This window comes from Nothobranchius furzeri, chromosome 7, assembly GCF_043380555.1.
Source record: "Nothobranchius furzeri strain GRZ-AD chromosome 7, NfurGRZ-RIMD1, whole genome shotgun sequence".
Taxonomy (NCBI): domain Eukaryota; kingdom Metazoa; phylum Chordata; class Actinopteri; order Cyprinodontiformes; family Nothobranchiidae; genus Nothobranchius; species Nothobranchius furzeri.
In genome coordinates, this window is record NC_091747.1 from 31,347,846 (window position 1) to 31,357,748 (window position 9,903).

General features: G+C 43.3%; 1 long non-coding RNA gene across 1 annotated transcript; it reads right to left on the minus strand.

The window, feature by feature from the left end:
- Positions 1-7,292: 7,292 nt before the first annotated feature.
- Positions 7,293-8,092, minus strand: LOC129155852 (uncharacterized). The gene is made up of 3 exons (XR_008560212.2): positions 7,764-8,092; positions 7,480-7,658; positions 7,293-7,404 (listed from the first exon to the last, which is right to left on the minus strand). It is a non-coding gene; the product is annotated as an uncharacterized lncRNA (long non-coding RNA).
- Between the last annotated feature and the right edge of the window lie 1,811 nt (positions 8,093-9,903).

Sequence of the window (9,903 nt, forward strand, 5' to 3'; positions counted from 1 at the left end):
CAAAATTCACTGAGGAATGCCAACGACTAGATGAGTTCCGATCTCATCTTTTATCCTCTGTCAAAGAAGTCGAGCTTCAACTTCAAGCCGAAGCAGTGAAGGCAACATGCCAAAAGCACATGGTCTTGGATGAGACTGATTCTCCTTGTGGTTTAGTTCAGTCACTTGCCATGTCTGCAGCGGCCATTCCAGACCTATTCCAGTTGGAAGACAATAGTGACAGTTTCTTTGCTGTGCCCAAGTATAACCATGCTGACCTTGTCTCCTTGCAGAGGAAAGATCCAACCATTGGCCGAGTCATTCAGCTGCTTATGACTGACAATAAACCGCCAACTGATACTATTGCAGAACCCCCGGTGGTTCTTAACCTTTTGAGAGAGTGGAAACGGTTTGAGTTTCAAAATGATTTACTGTACCGGAGACGCCAATTAGGACCAGAGACATCATTGCAGTTAGTCTTGCCTGATTCATTACGTTCAACAGTCATGCAAAGCCTACATGATGATATGGGGCATCTTGGGGTTGAACGTACGACAGATCTCATTCGGTCCCGTTTTTACTGGCCAAGAATGGCTAGTGATATCGAAATCAAAGTTAAAACTTGCGAAAGATGTATCCGTCGGAAGGCCCTCCCTGACAAAGCTGCTCCAATGGTGAGTATTACCACCACCAGACCTATGGAGTTAGTTTGCATGGATTTTCTCTCCATAGAACCAGACAGTAAGAACACTAAAGATGTCTTAGTGATTACAGACCATTTTACAAAGTATGCAGTGTCCATCCCAACCAAAGATCAGAAAGCCACCACCGTCGCGAAGAACCTGTGGGAACATTTTTTAGTCCACTACGGGTTTCCTGAGCGTCTTCATAGTGATCAGGGACGGGATTTCGAATCACGTACAATCAAGGAACTTTGTTCTTTACTTGGTATCCGTAAAGTCAGAACGAGCCCTTATCACCCTCGTGGCAACCCCGTTGAACGGTACAATCGTACATTACTCAGCATGTTGGGAACTTTACAAGCCACTGAGAAACATCACTGGCGCGATTTTGTAAAACCACTTACTCACTCGTACAATTGTACAAAAAATGACGTGACGGGATACTCTCCCTACGAGCTAATGTTCGGTAGGCAGCCTCGGTTGCCTATAGATATTGCCTTTGGGTTACCGCATTTGAACAAGCCCTCTATAACTCATTCTCAGTATGTTAAAGAACTGAAGAGTCATCTGGAACAGAGTTATGACATTGTCATAAAAAACTCTCAAAAAACAGCGAGGAAGAACAAAGAACGGTTCGACAGAAACATTCGTGAGTCCACACTAGGTGTGGGAGATCGTGTTTTAGTCCGAAATCTTCGCTTAAGAGAAAAGCATAAATTAGCAGACAAATGGGAGCAAACAGTGTATATAGTTCTCAAACAGATGGAAAACTTGCCAGTATACACTGTAAAACCAGAGAACGGAGAAGGACCCAACAGAACACTCCACAGAGATCTTTTACTGCCTTGTGGTTTTCTCTCTTCATTAGAAAATGAAACAGAACGCGTTACGAAACCTAGCAGACCTCATACAAGACAGAGTTCAGCCTTAGAACCTGACCCAGATGAGCCACTTGATGAAGAGGTAGATGAGTTTTATTACTCTGATCTTCCACAAGTGCTAAACCGACCATCCTATCAAATAGCGGTCACCTTGCCAAATAGGGAACTCATAGCAGATTCAGGACCGGTAAATAATATTCAACAACAAAACACACTATCCTTACACACAGGGGATCGCAAGGAACCAACCTTAGCTGGTAATGAAAATGCTGAATTGTCCTTACTTGACAAAGGCATCAACACCGAAACATTCTTACCTGACAGAATGAGTGAAACTGCGACATTCTTACCTGAAAGAGTGAAAGAAGCAGCAACATACTTACCTGAAAAAACGAAAAAAAACGAAGTATACTTACCTGACGTAGAAACGGGGGATGAAACTAACACAAACCTACCTCAATTGGATGGTGTCCTAAAGTCGCAGCAACGTGATGTAAGTTTTGAACCCATCATACACGATCAGACACATACATCTGAAAAGACCAAAGTCTTAGAGAATAGCTCATCAGCTCTGTCGGAAACAGAGAGCTCACTTCGTCCTGTCTCAGTTGAGAATCAAACCGAAACGGATGAGCATGATACTGTGCAACCAGAGATGTATGTCAGGAGATCTGAACGAAGTAGTCAGCCTCCTCAAAGACTAACTTACTCTCAATTGGGCAATCCACTAGTGACCGTAGTTAGGTCCCTTTTCCAAGGACTTAATAAAGCTTTTATTGACTCTCTTACTCAAGAAGTTGTGTACCCCGTAGAAACCATGCACAGGGACGTGCATGATATTTAATGGGGGAGGATGTAACCCAGAAGCTAGAACCTTAATGAGGTATTAACTAATTGGCTTACTAATATGATCCATCCTCAATTTAGATAAAATATAAAATATAAATTAAGGAAATTAACAATACTAATTAATAGATATCTAATTAACTAATAGATAATTTCATAATGAATTATTGGAAGGGTGAATAACTAAAATAACGAGTTTAATATTAAACATCGGTTAAAACAAGAATCTTGAACATCACTAACAGAAACAGAAGAGGAAAGCTGTATACTATTGGTCCAGGTGGGAATCTGAAATTTCATTGGCTGAGAGAAATAAGTCCCGCCTCCGCGAAATAAAACCGTGCGACGCAGCTGAGCGAGAGGAGAGACAAACGGCTGTGCAGCACGCAGATACAGAAAGCAAAGACTGAGCGGTTAGAGAGAGAGAGAGAGAGAGAAAAAAACAACGGTCGAGGCCGTGAAGAACCCTGATTTGGGTGCCGCATAGATAGAGGGAGAGGCGGACTTGACTCCTTCTAATAAGAGCTAGGAACTTGGAACCAACGCGGTGAGTAAAGAAAAAAGAAGAGAAAAAGCTAACGATGCAACTTAAAAAAAAAAGGAAACTTAAATAGCTTATCAAATTAATTCCATTCTTATAGATTTGTGTGGAGACGACAGAGTGAACCAATCCTCTGTAGGAGGGAACCGTTGGAGCGCGTTGGTGAGTGAATGAGATTAAATTCAGTAAATTATTAAATTCAAAAAGCTAATTACAGCAACCGAGGTGACAGCAGTGGGCTGCTAGACGTTATATCCCAGGAGTTAACATCTCAAACTACCAGTTAACGGTGGTAGGGCATATAGGAGTTAACGGCTCAAACCGCCAGTTAACGGCGGTAGGGCATATGGGATTCCCAGGAGTTAACGGCTCAAACCGCCAGTTAATGGTGGTACGGCCTAGATGTACAAGGTCCTCAGGGGCGTTATAGCTAACGCCATAGAATTAGCAATGCGTCCCTTAACCAAACATTTAATAATAAAAAAAATAGATAAATAAAAATAAATAAAAGCTAACTGATTAGGGAGGAATTATTTTACAAAGGTGGACCAAAGGACCAGAATTTATATTTTGTTGAATTTTGTTATAGAACATTTTATTTATTTATTTATTTATTTATTTATTTATTGTGTTACAGATATACAAGGTGTCACAATGCTGTATAGAAACACAACTAAATGTATCCTTGTTGTCATGAATGTATTTCTTGTTGAATAGTGTAGAGTAATAGAATCTAACTGAGCCTATTGAGCTGAACAATTGTTGTCATATGTAATTATATTTCCAGAGCTACTGAGAATTATTTTAATAGACAATCAAATTGATGTTATGTTAGTTGAACTGTGAACCCAAACATGATTGGCTATGCCAATAGAGTGAAGCATTTGTTTAAGTCTGTAAGACTTTATGCTGTGATGTGACGAGAAGGGTCGATGCCAACTCGCTAACAGTCCTGTTGTTTACAGGCTGGTTTTTTTTTTTTCCTTGGGTTTGATCCCGACTCCTATGATCACTCACTTGGAACGAGAACTGGATTTCTTCCTGACGAGGGAGATGGCGAGCCTTAACCACTGAACGAACCAGGACATCTCAAGTAACTGAAGAGCAGACTGCTCTCTTCTGTGAACAATCTCAACGGTGCGGTAGGAAAAAATCGCACCACCGGACTCTGACTTTCACCCCAAGCGTGGGGATTTGACTTGACGCCGGCTGACTTGTGACTCATATGATCAAATCTCATACCGAGCATTTTACTATTGTCGATTGTTTTCATCTGTTTTTGTGTGTTATCTTTATGTGTTATATTTCCCATTATTATTAAAATTTAGTATATAAACCGTTTCATGCTATACCCGTGACTCCAGTCATTCTTAAACAACCTCCAATTCTCCCCGAACCTAATTATTGGCCCATTTGTTTATTTTTTCTTTTAATTATCTTATTGTATCCTGTAATCCGGTTACAATAACATGCAGAAATGCATCACTGCTATGGAGCAGTTGAACAGGGAAAGGTCGAGAATTGGTCTCATTCCTCCTGACTTCTTCGGTACTACGAAGTAGCGGGAGTAGAAGCCCGAGAGCTGTTGCCCGCGAGGAACTTGGGAAATGGTGTCCTTGGACAGAAGTTCCCGTAGCTCCATTTCTAGGGCCTGAGATTGTTCCTGTGATGTGAACGTTGTCTCCATGATCCCGTTGAAGGGAGGAGGAGTGGACTGAAAATGGAGTGTGTGACCGTTATGAATGGTGTCCGATATCCATTTGCTCATGAGACAAAGGCGGCGCCATTCTTGCGCACTTTCCGACAGCTGACGCGTGTTCGAGGTCACGTGAACGACATCTGAGGACTGGGTTTGTGCCCTTACCAGCGTCGCTCGCACCAGAGAACTGGGAGCGACACAGGGAGGGCTGCGCTCGAAAGGGCGAGTGTGAAACAGCTGGAAGAGGTGATCCGCACCGCGGAGCGTGGTGTCCAAAGATAAAGGACTAGTGGGAGCCAGAACCATGCACGGGGACGACAAAGTGCCAGCAGATGGAGCCGCGCAAGGTCGCGATAGCGCCATGACATCCTGCCCCACCCTACGTTGTGGGGGGAGCGGGATGTGTTGGGCCTGGCTGGAAGCTCGGGCCGGTGCGCAAATGGAGAGCACCCTTACAGCTGGCTGTGGGCGTGTTATATGACTGACTGCGTGAATATGCAGGTGTGTTGCAGTGCTTGGCGTGGGAAACATGTGTGAGGATTCGGCAGAAGATTCTGCAGAGGACCTTAGAATTGTGCTCTCAATGTGACGTTTTTTGGGTTTTATTTCAAAACCAAAATCATTCACAGAGTTAACATTATAGTCAGAAACACACACATTCCCCCCAACGAGTCATTTTCGTGGTTGCTTTCGGCAAGGTTCTTGCGACTGTGACGGCCAAGACGGTGTCTGCTGGCCCTTTTGAAACCGTTGGCTGCCAACTCTTTGCTCCTGCTGAGGTGGAACTGAAGCGGGAGGCTGGCTCCATGGGCTGGTCAGTGCAGCTGGGCGTCTGAAGTTTCCGCGCCGTTCGTCCCATCCTCTGGAGGAACGACCGGAGTCAGAGGCAGACTGGGGGTGGACCAGGTCTCGCACTGTGGCTGACAGTTCAGCTGTCTTCTGAGCCCTCTCGATGGTGCTCCTAAGATGGGGACCAAACAGAACGTCAGAGGTAATGGGGCCTTCCAGCAACTCTCTGTGCAGGTGTTCGGAAATGGAGGGCAGGGCCTTGAGCCACAAGGCCAGCTGGATAAGGGTCTGCCAGGCAGCAATGCGAGCAGAACCGGTGAGTACAGCAGCACACAGATTGAGAATGGCATCAGCAATTTTGGTAATGATGGTTTTCGAATCGTCAGGAGCGTCAAGCTCTTCCACCATTTTGGAGACGCCAAAGGCAAGAAGGGTGACATTATTTCCTGCAGCGCCAGTCTGGAAGGCGCACTGGTGTGCGCGATCGGTGAGCCATGCCAGTAGATGGGCATGCTTAGAAGCGGGAACTGCTCGCTGGCCAGCGAGGTGGTTCTTGGCGCAAAGCAGCGAGGCCAAGTCCAGCTCCATTGGAGGAACGGTTGGCCAGCCCAGGTCAGTGAAGACCTCGACTTTGGTAATGGGTGCATGTGTGGAAATTGGTGCTCTGAACTTAGCAGGCTCGGAGAAGGTGGCGGACCAGCAGCTCATGGCAGCGGGGAAGCATGGCCAGATGGGGTCAGTTCAGTCCAGTGCCGCTCCGGCTTACACTAGTGAGCAGTATTTGCAGGACCTGAAGAACCATCTGCCTGCAGCGTTTTCTTTTGCACAGACAAATCTGAAGAAATCGGCTGAGGGCAGGAAGGCTTATTATGATCAGAAGACCTCACATTCTGAACTCAACATAAGTGATGAGGCCTGGTTCTCCATCTTTGCTCCTAACTCCGGTCACACAAAAGTCACCTCTGGTAAACTGGCTAATAAACTTTTGCCGAAATGGTCAGGTCCGTTCCTGATAACTGAAAAACTCTCTCCGGTCGTGTATCAGATCAAGATCACCAAAGGAAACAAAGATCCCGTCTAAGAGTGGGTGCACAGGAACCAAGTCAAACCACACAAGGGTTCCACTAATTTGATTATATTACAACCCATAAATCTGATAACCCAACTCTAATCAAACCGAAGGGGGGGGGGGGGGGGGGGGGGGGGTTCCGTCCACTCTCGCTCGGTTCTGTGATTTTAGTCACGAGTTCTAAACATACAGACTTGGTTGACTTTGTTGAAGTCATGCTGTGGGTTTCCATAGTTAGATGACTGAGTTCATAACAGTTAACAGTGAGTAACTCCACTAACTGTTATGTTTAATCCAAATTCCATTTTCTTTTATTTTTCAATTCCTAGTGATTTTGAAAATTTTTTCAATTTTTATGTTTTTTGACTGATTTAAGTTCATTTTATGCTTCAGTTTAATTTATTAATCACTGATTCCTACTGTGGTAGATTCACATATTGTGGGAGCTAAAAGCTGTGTTTACATACGTGATGCGCTACGTCCTGTTTTCAGTCAAGTTTGTATCATTTCTAGTAAGGCCAATGTTCATCTGAAGTCAACAGCAAGCAGATGTGAACCAAAACGTGAAGTGCTGCATGTCCACATGTTTTCCAGCGAAAAAGTATTAGATCAGTTCCAGCACGAATAACATTTATCTGAATGTTTATCTGAAAGTCAAGAGCAGCAGATGCATCCTGTTTTGTAGGTTTTGCTGGGAAAAGGGGAGACTCCCAAACAGTTTCAATTTTGAAAGACTTGTTTCCTGAGGTATCTAAGACTGACGTGTCATTACTGAGGGGAGTTTCCTGACCCAAGACATGCAGAATTCACACTAGGAGATGTAGGTAGGAAAAAAAATAAATGTTTTATTTTGAAGGAGAACTAAAGGTGCACCGCCAGACGTGGCGGTGATGTTGAGCACAGCTCCGGGGCTGGGTCTGTTGAGACAAACACTATCAGGGTTGGGCAGCGGGGAATAGAATTTGCAGGACTCAGTTTGTAGTGGATCTTACTGTGGGGACTGAAATCCAGAGCTTGGGAGGGTAGCCAGGACTGGGGTGAGCAACGTCAGTGAGAATCCAAAATCCAAGGGAGGTGAGCAGAGGGAGAGCAGGTCCGTTCGGGTGAGGAGGGAGATCAGGCTTGGAGATGAAAACCAGGTTATTGTAGAGTAGGTTCGTGGTGAGAATTCCTGGTGAAGGGAAGGCAGAGGTCATCAAAAACAACAACGACGACGACGACGGACAAATATAAGGCAAGACTAAAGCTGTAGTTTTACTATAGTGGCAAGAGCTACCCAAAGTGAGTAATCTTCCGGCGAGGTGAAGTGATCTCCAGCTCCTTATAAACACAGGTAGTCAATGAGGAAAATCACCGCAGCTGGCCGCTCTCCGGAGCCGCCCACCTGCAACGACTTAAGGCGATTAGATGAATGTGCAGACTCACCCCAGATCCTGACATGACGTCAGCAAAGTGTACAAATGGTCTCTCATTTTGATGTGAGGGAAGGCTTTACGAGGAGGTGCTGCCGAAAGCTGAGCATCTTGCTGTCCCAGACAACCTTGGTTGTATAACACTGTAAAAATGAAGCCCTGCGCTGTTTTACGGACAAGCTTGTCTAATTCTCTTGTGTCTTGTTAAAATCCGAGAACCACAATTTAGGTTTCATTACTAACAACACTGATTTACATCCTAGTGTTTTTTTTTCTTCTTTAGTTTATTACTTCTTTTAAAAATATATTCATATATATACATTTCTGCATTATTCCCTTACAGCTGATTTATTTATGACATATCTATTATGATCTCCTTTATTTAAATTTTGATCACTTACAGGCTACAGATTATTTTGCCCTTCTCTTTTGATAACATTTTTGCTCATAAGTGTTCATTTTCCCTTACATATATTAGAGGGTTTTGTTAATTGTGTTCTTTTAGCAACACTTTTCCAGCACACGTAGTTTACTGCATCCATTTCTTTCACCTGAACTCTGTTCACATAATCTGCTTCACATAGCACATGTAGGTACATATAGTGCTAGGTTTCTTTTTATTTGTCATTTTACATCAGATGTAATCTATGTGTGTCTACATTCAAGTGTCCTGTGTGTGTGCTCTCTCCTCTGCTGTTTCGTCAGTGGTTCTCGCTCCCTGGGAAAACCTCTCTGCTTCATCACCTGATTCTGCTGCCTGCTGCTTGTGGTTCCGGTTCCTTTGGGTCTGGACGTCCTTTGGTTCCTGCCATGGCTGCTGGAGTTCTACGGTTTGCCTGGGAACTGGTTTGTTCCCTGCTCGTCTGCTTACTGCCTAAGGATTACGCTAAGTGGAATTATTATTGTCTGTTTGGAATTATTACTTTGAGCTGGGAGTACCTTTGACTATTCTCAGGTGTGGGGGGTTGCCTTTCATCACTACTGATGCCTCTGCCTGGGAACTAACCTTTCCTTCCTCAACTGAGTCCTCAGGGCCTCTGGAATTACTCAACGACTCGTGGTTTCTGCCAGGACCCCGTGTACAGTACAAAACATATGGCATATATGTATATTTTTTGCTTTTGTAACCTGTGGCTCCCTGAAAAAACTGAGTATGTGTATTCAAATATATCAGTGTGGAATACTCCTTCAAGGTTAAAGTGTTGTGGGAGCTACAGGATCAAATGTGTCTTATTTACTAAGGTTTCTTGCTTTTCGTTCCTTTGAACTCTATTTCTGGGTTCTTAGCAGTAGTATCTCATTACCTGAAGTTTGAAACCTCCAACCCACAAACCACACACGCAACAATCAATTCAATAAACTAAATATATTGAAGTATGTAACAGTTTGTAATATTCATCATAAAGGAAATAAATAATAAATTCCCTCTCCTAGAGGGCTCTTAGAGGAATGATAAAAATTGAACAATCAATAAATAGATATAAATAAATAAATAAATAAATAAATAAATAAATAAATAAATAAATAAAACCAATTGTCCTTTAACAAAGTGTTCAGGACTATGTCACACAGTCTTCTTGCTTTTGGGCAAACTGGTAATTCAGTCCACTAAAACGTTGGAAAGTTGCCAAAAAAAGTGTCCAAACCCTCACTCAGGAAAGGAAAAAACCTTAGTCCTTTGAATCGTGTAGAGGTCTTAAATGATCCTACCACATCTTTGATGAGACAGGATATGATGAAGATATCCTGCCATGGATGTGGCACCCATGAGTATTAATACCTCTCCAGTGGACCAAAGCAGTGCATCTGAGTCTTTAAATGTGTTGGCATTCCAGGCAGGAAAAGGTGATTTAAACCTCAATCAACAAGCCTGCATAAAACATATGCAACAAAATTATAATAATGTCACTGTATGTTTTCTATTATCTTCCAAACTCACAAAATAACTATACTTGGAAAAGTAGATTTCATTAACAAAATTAATATAAAAGCAAAACAAATCAC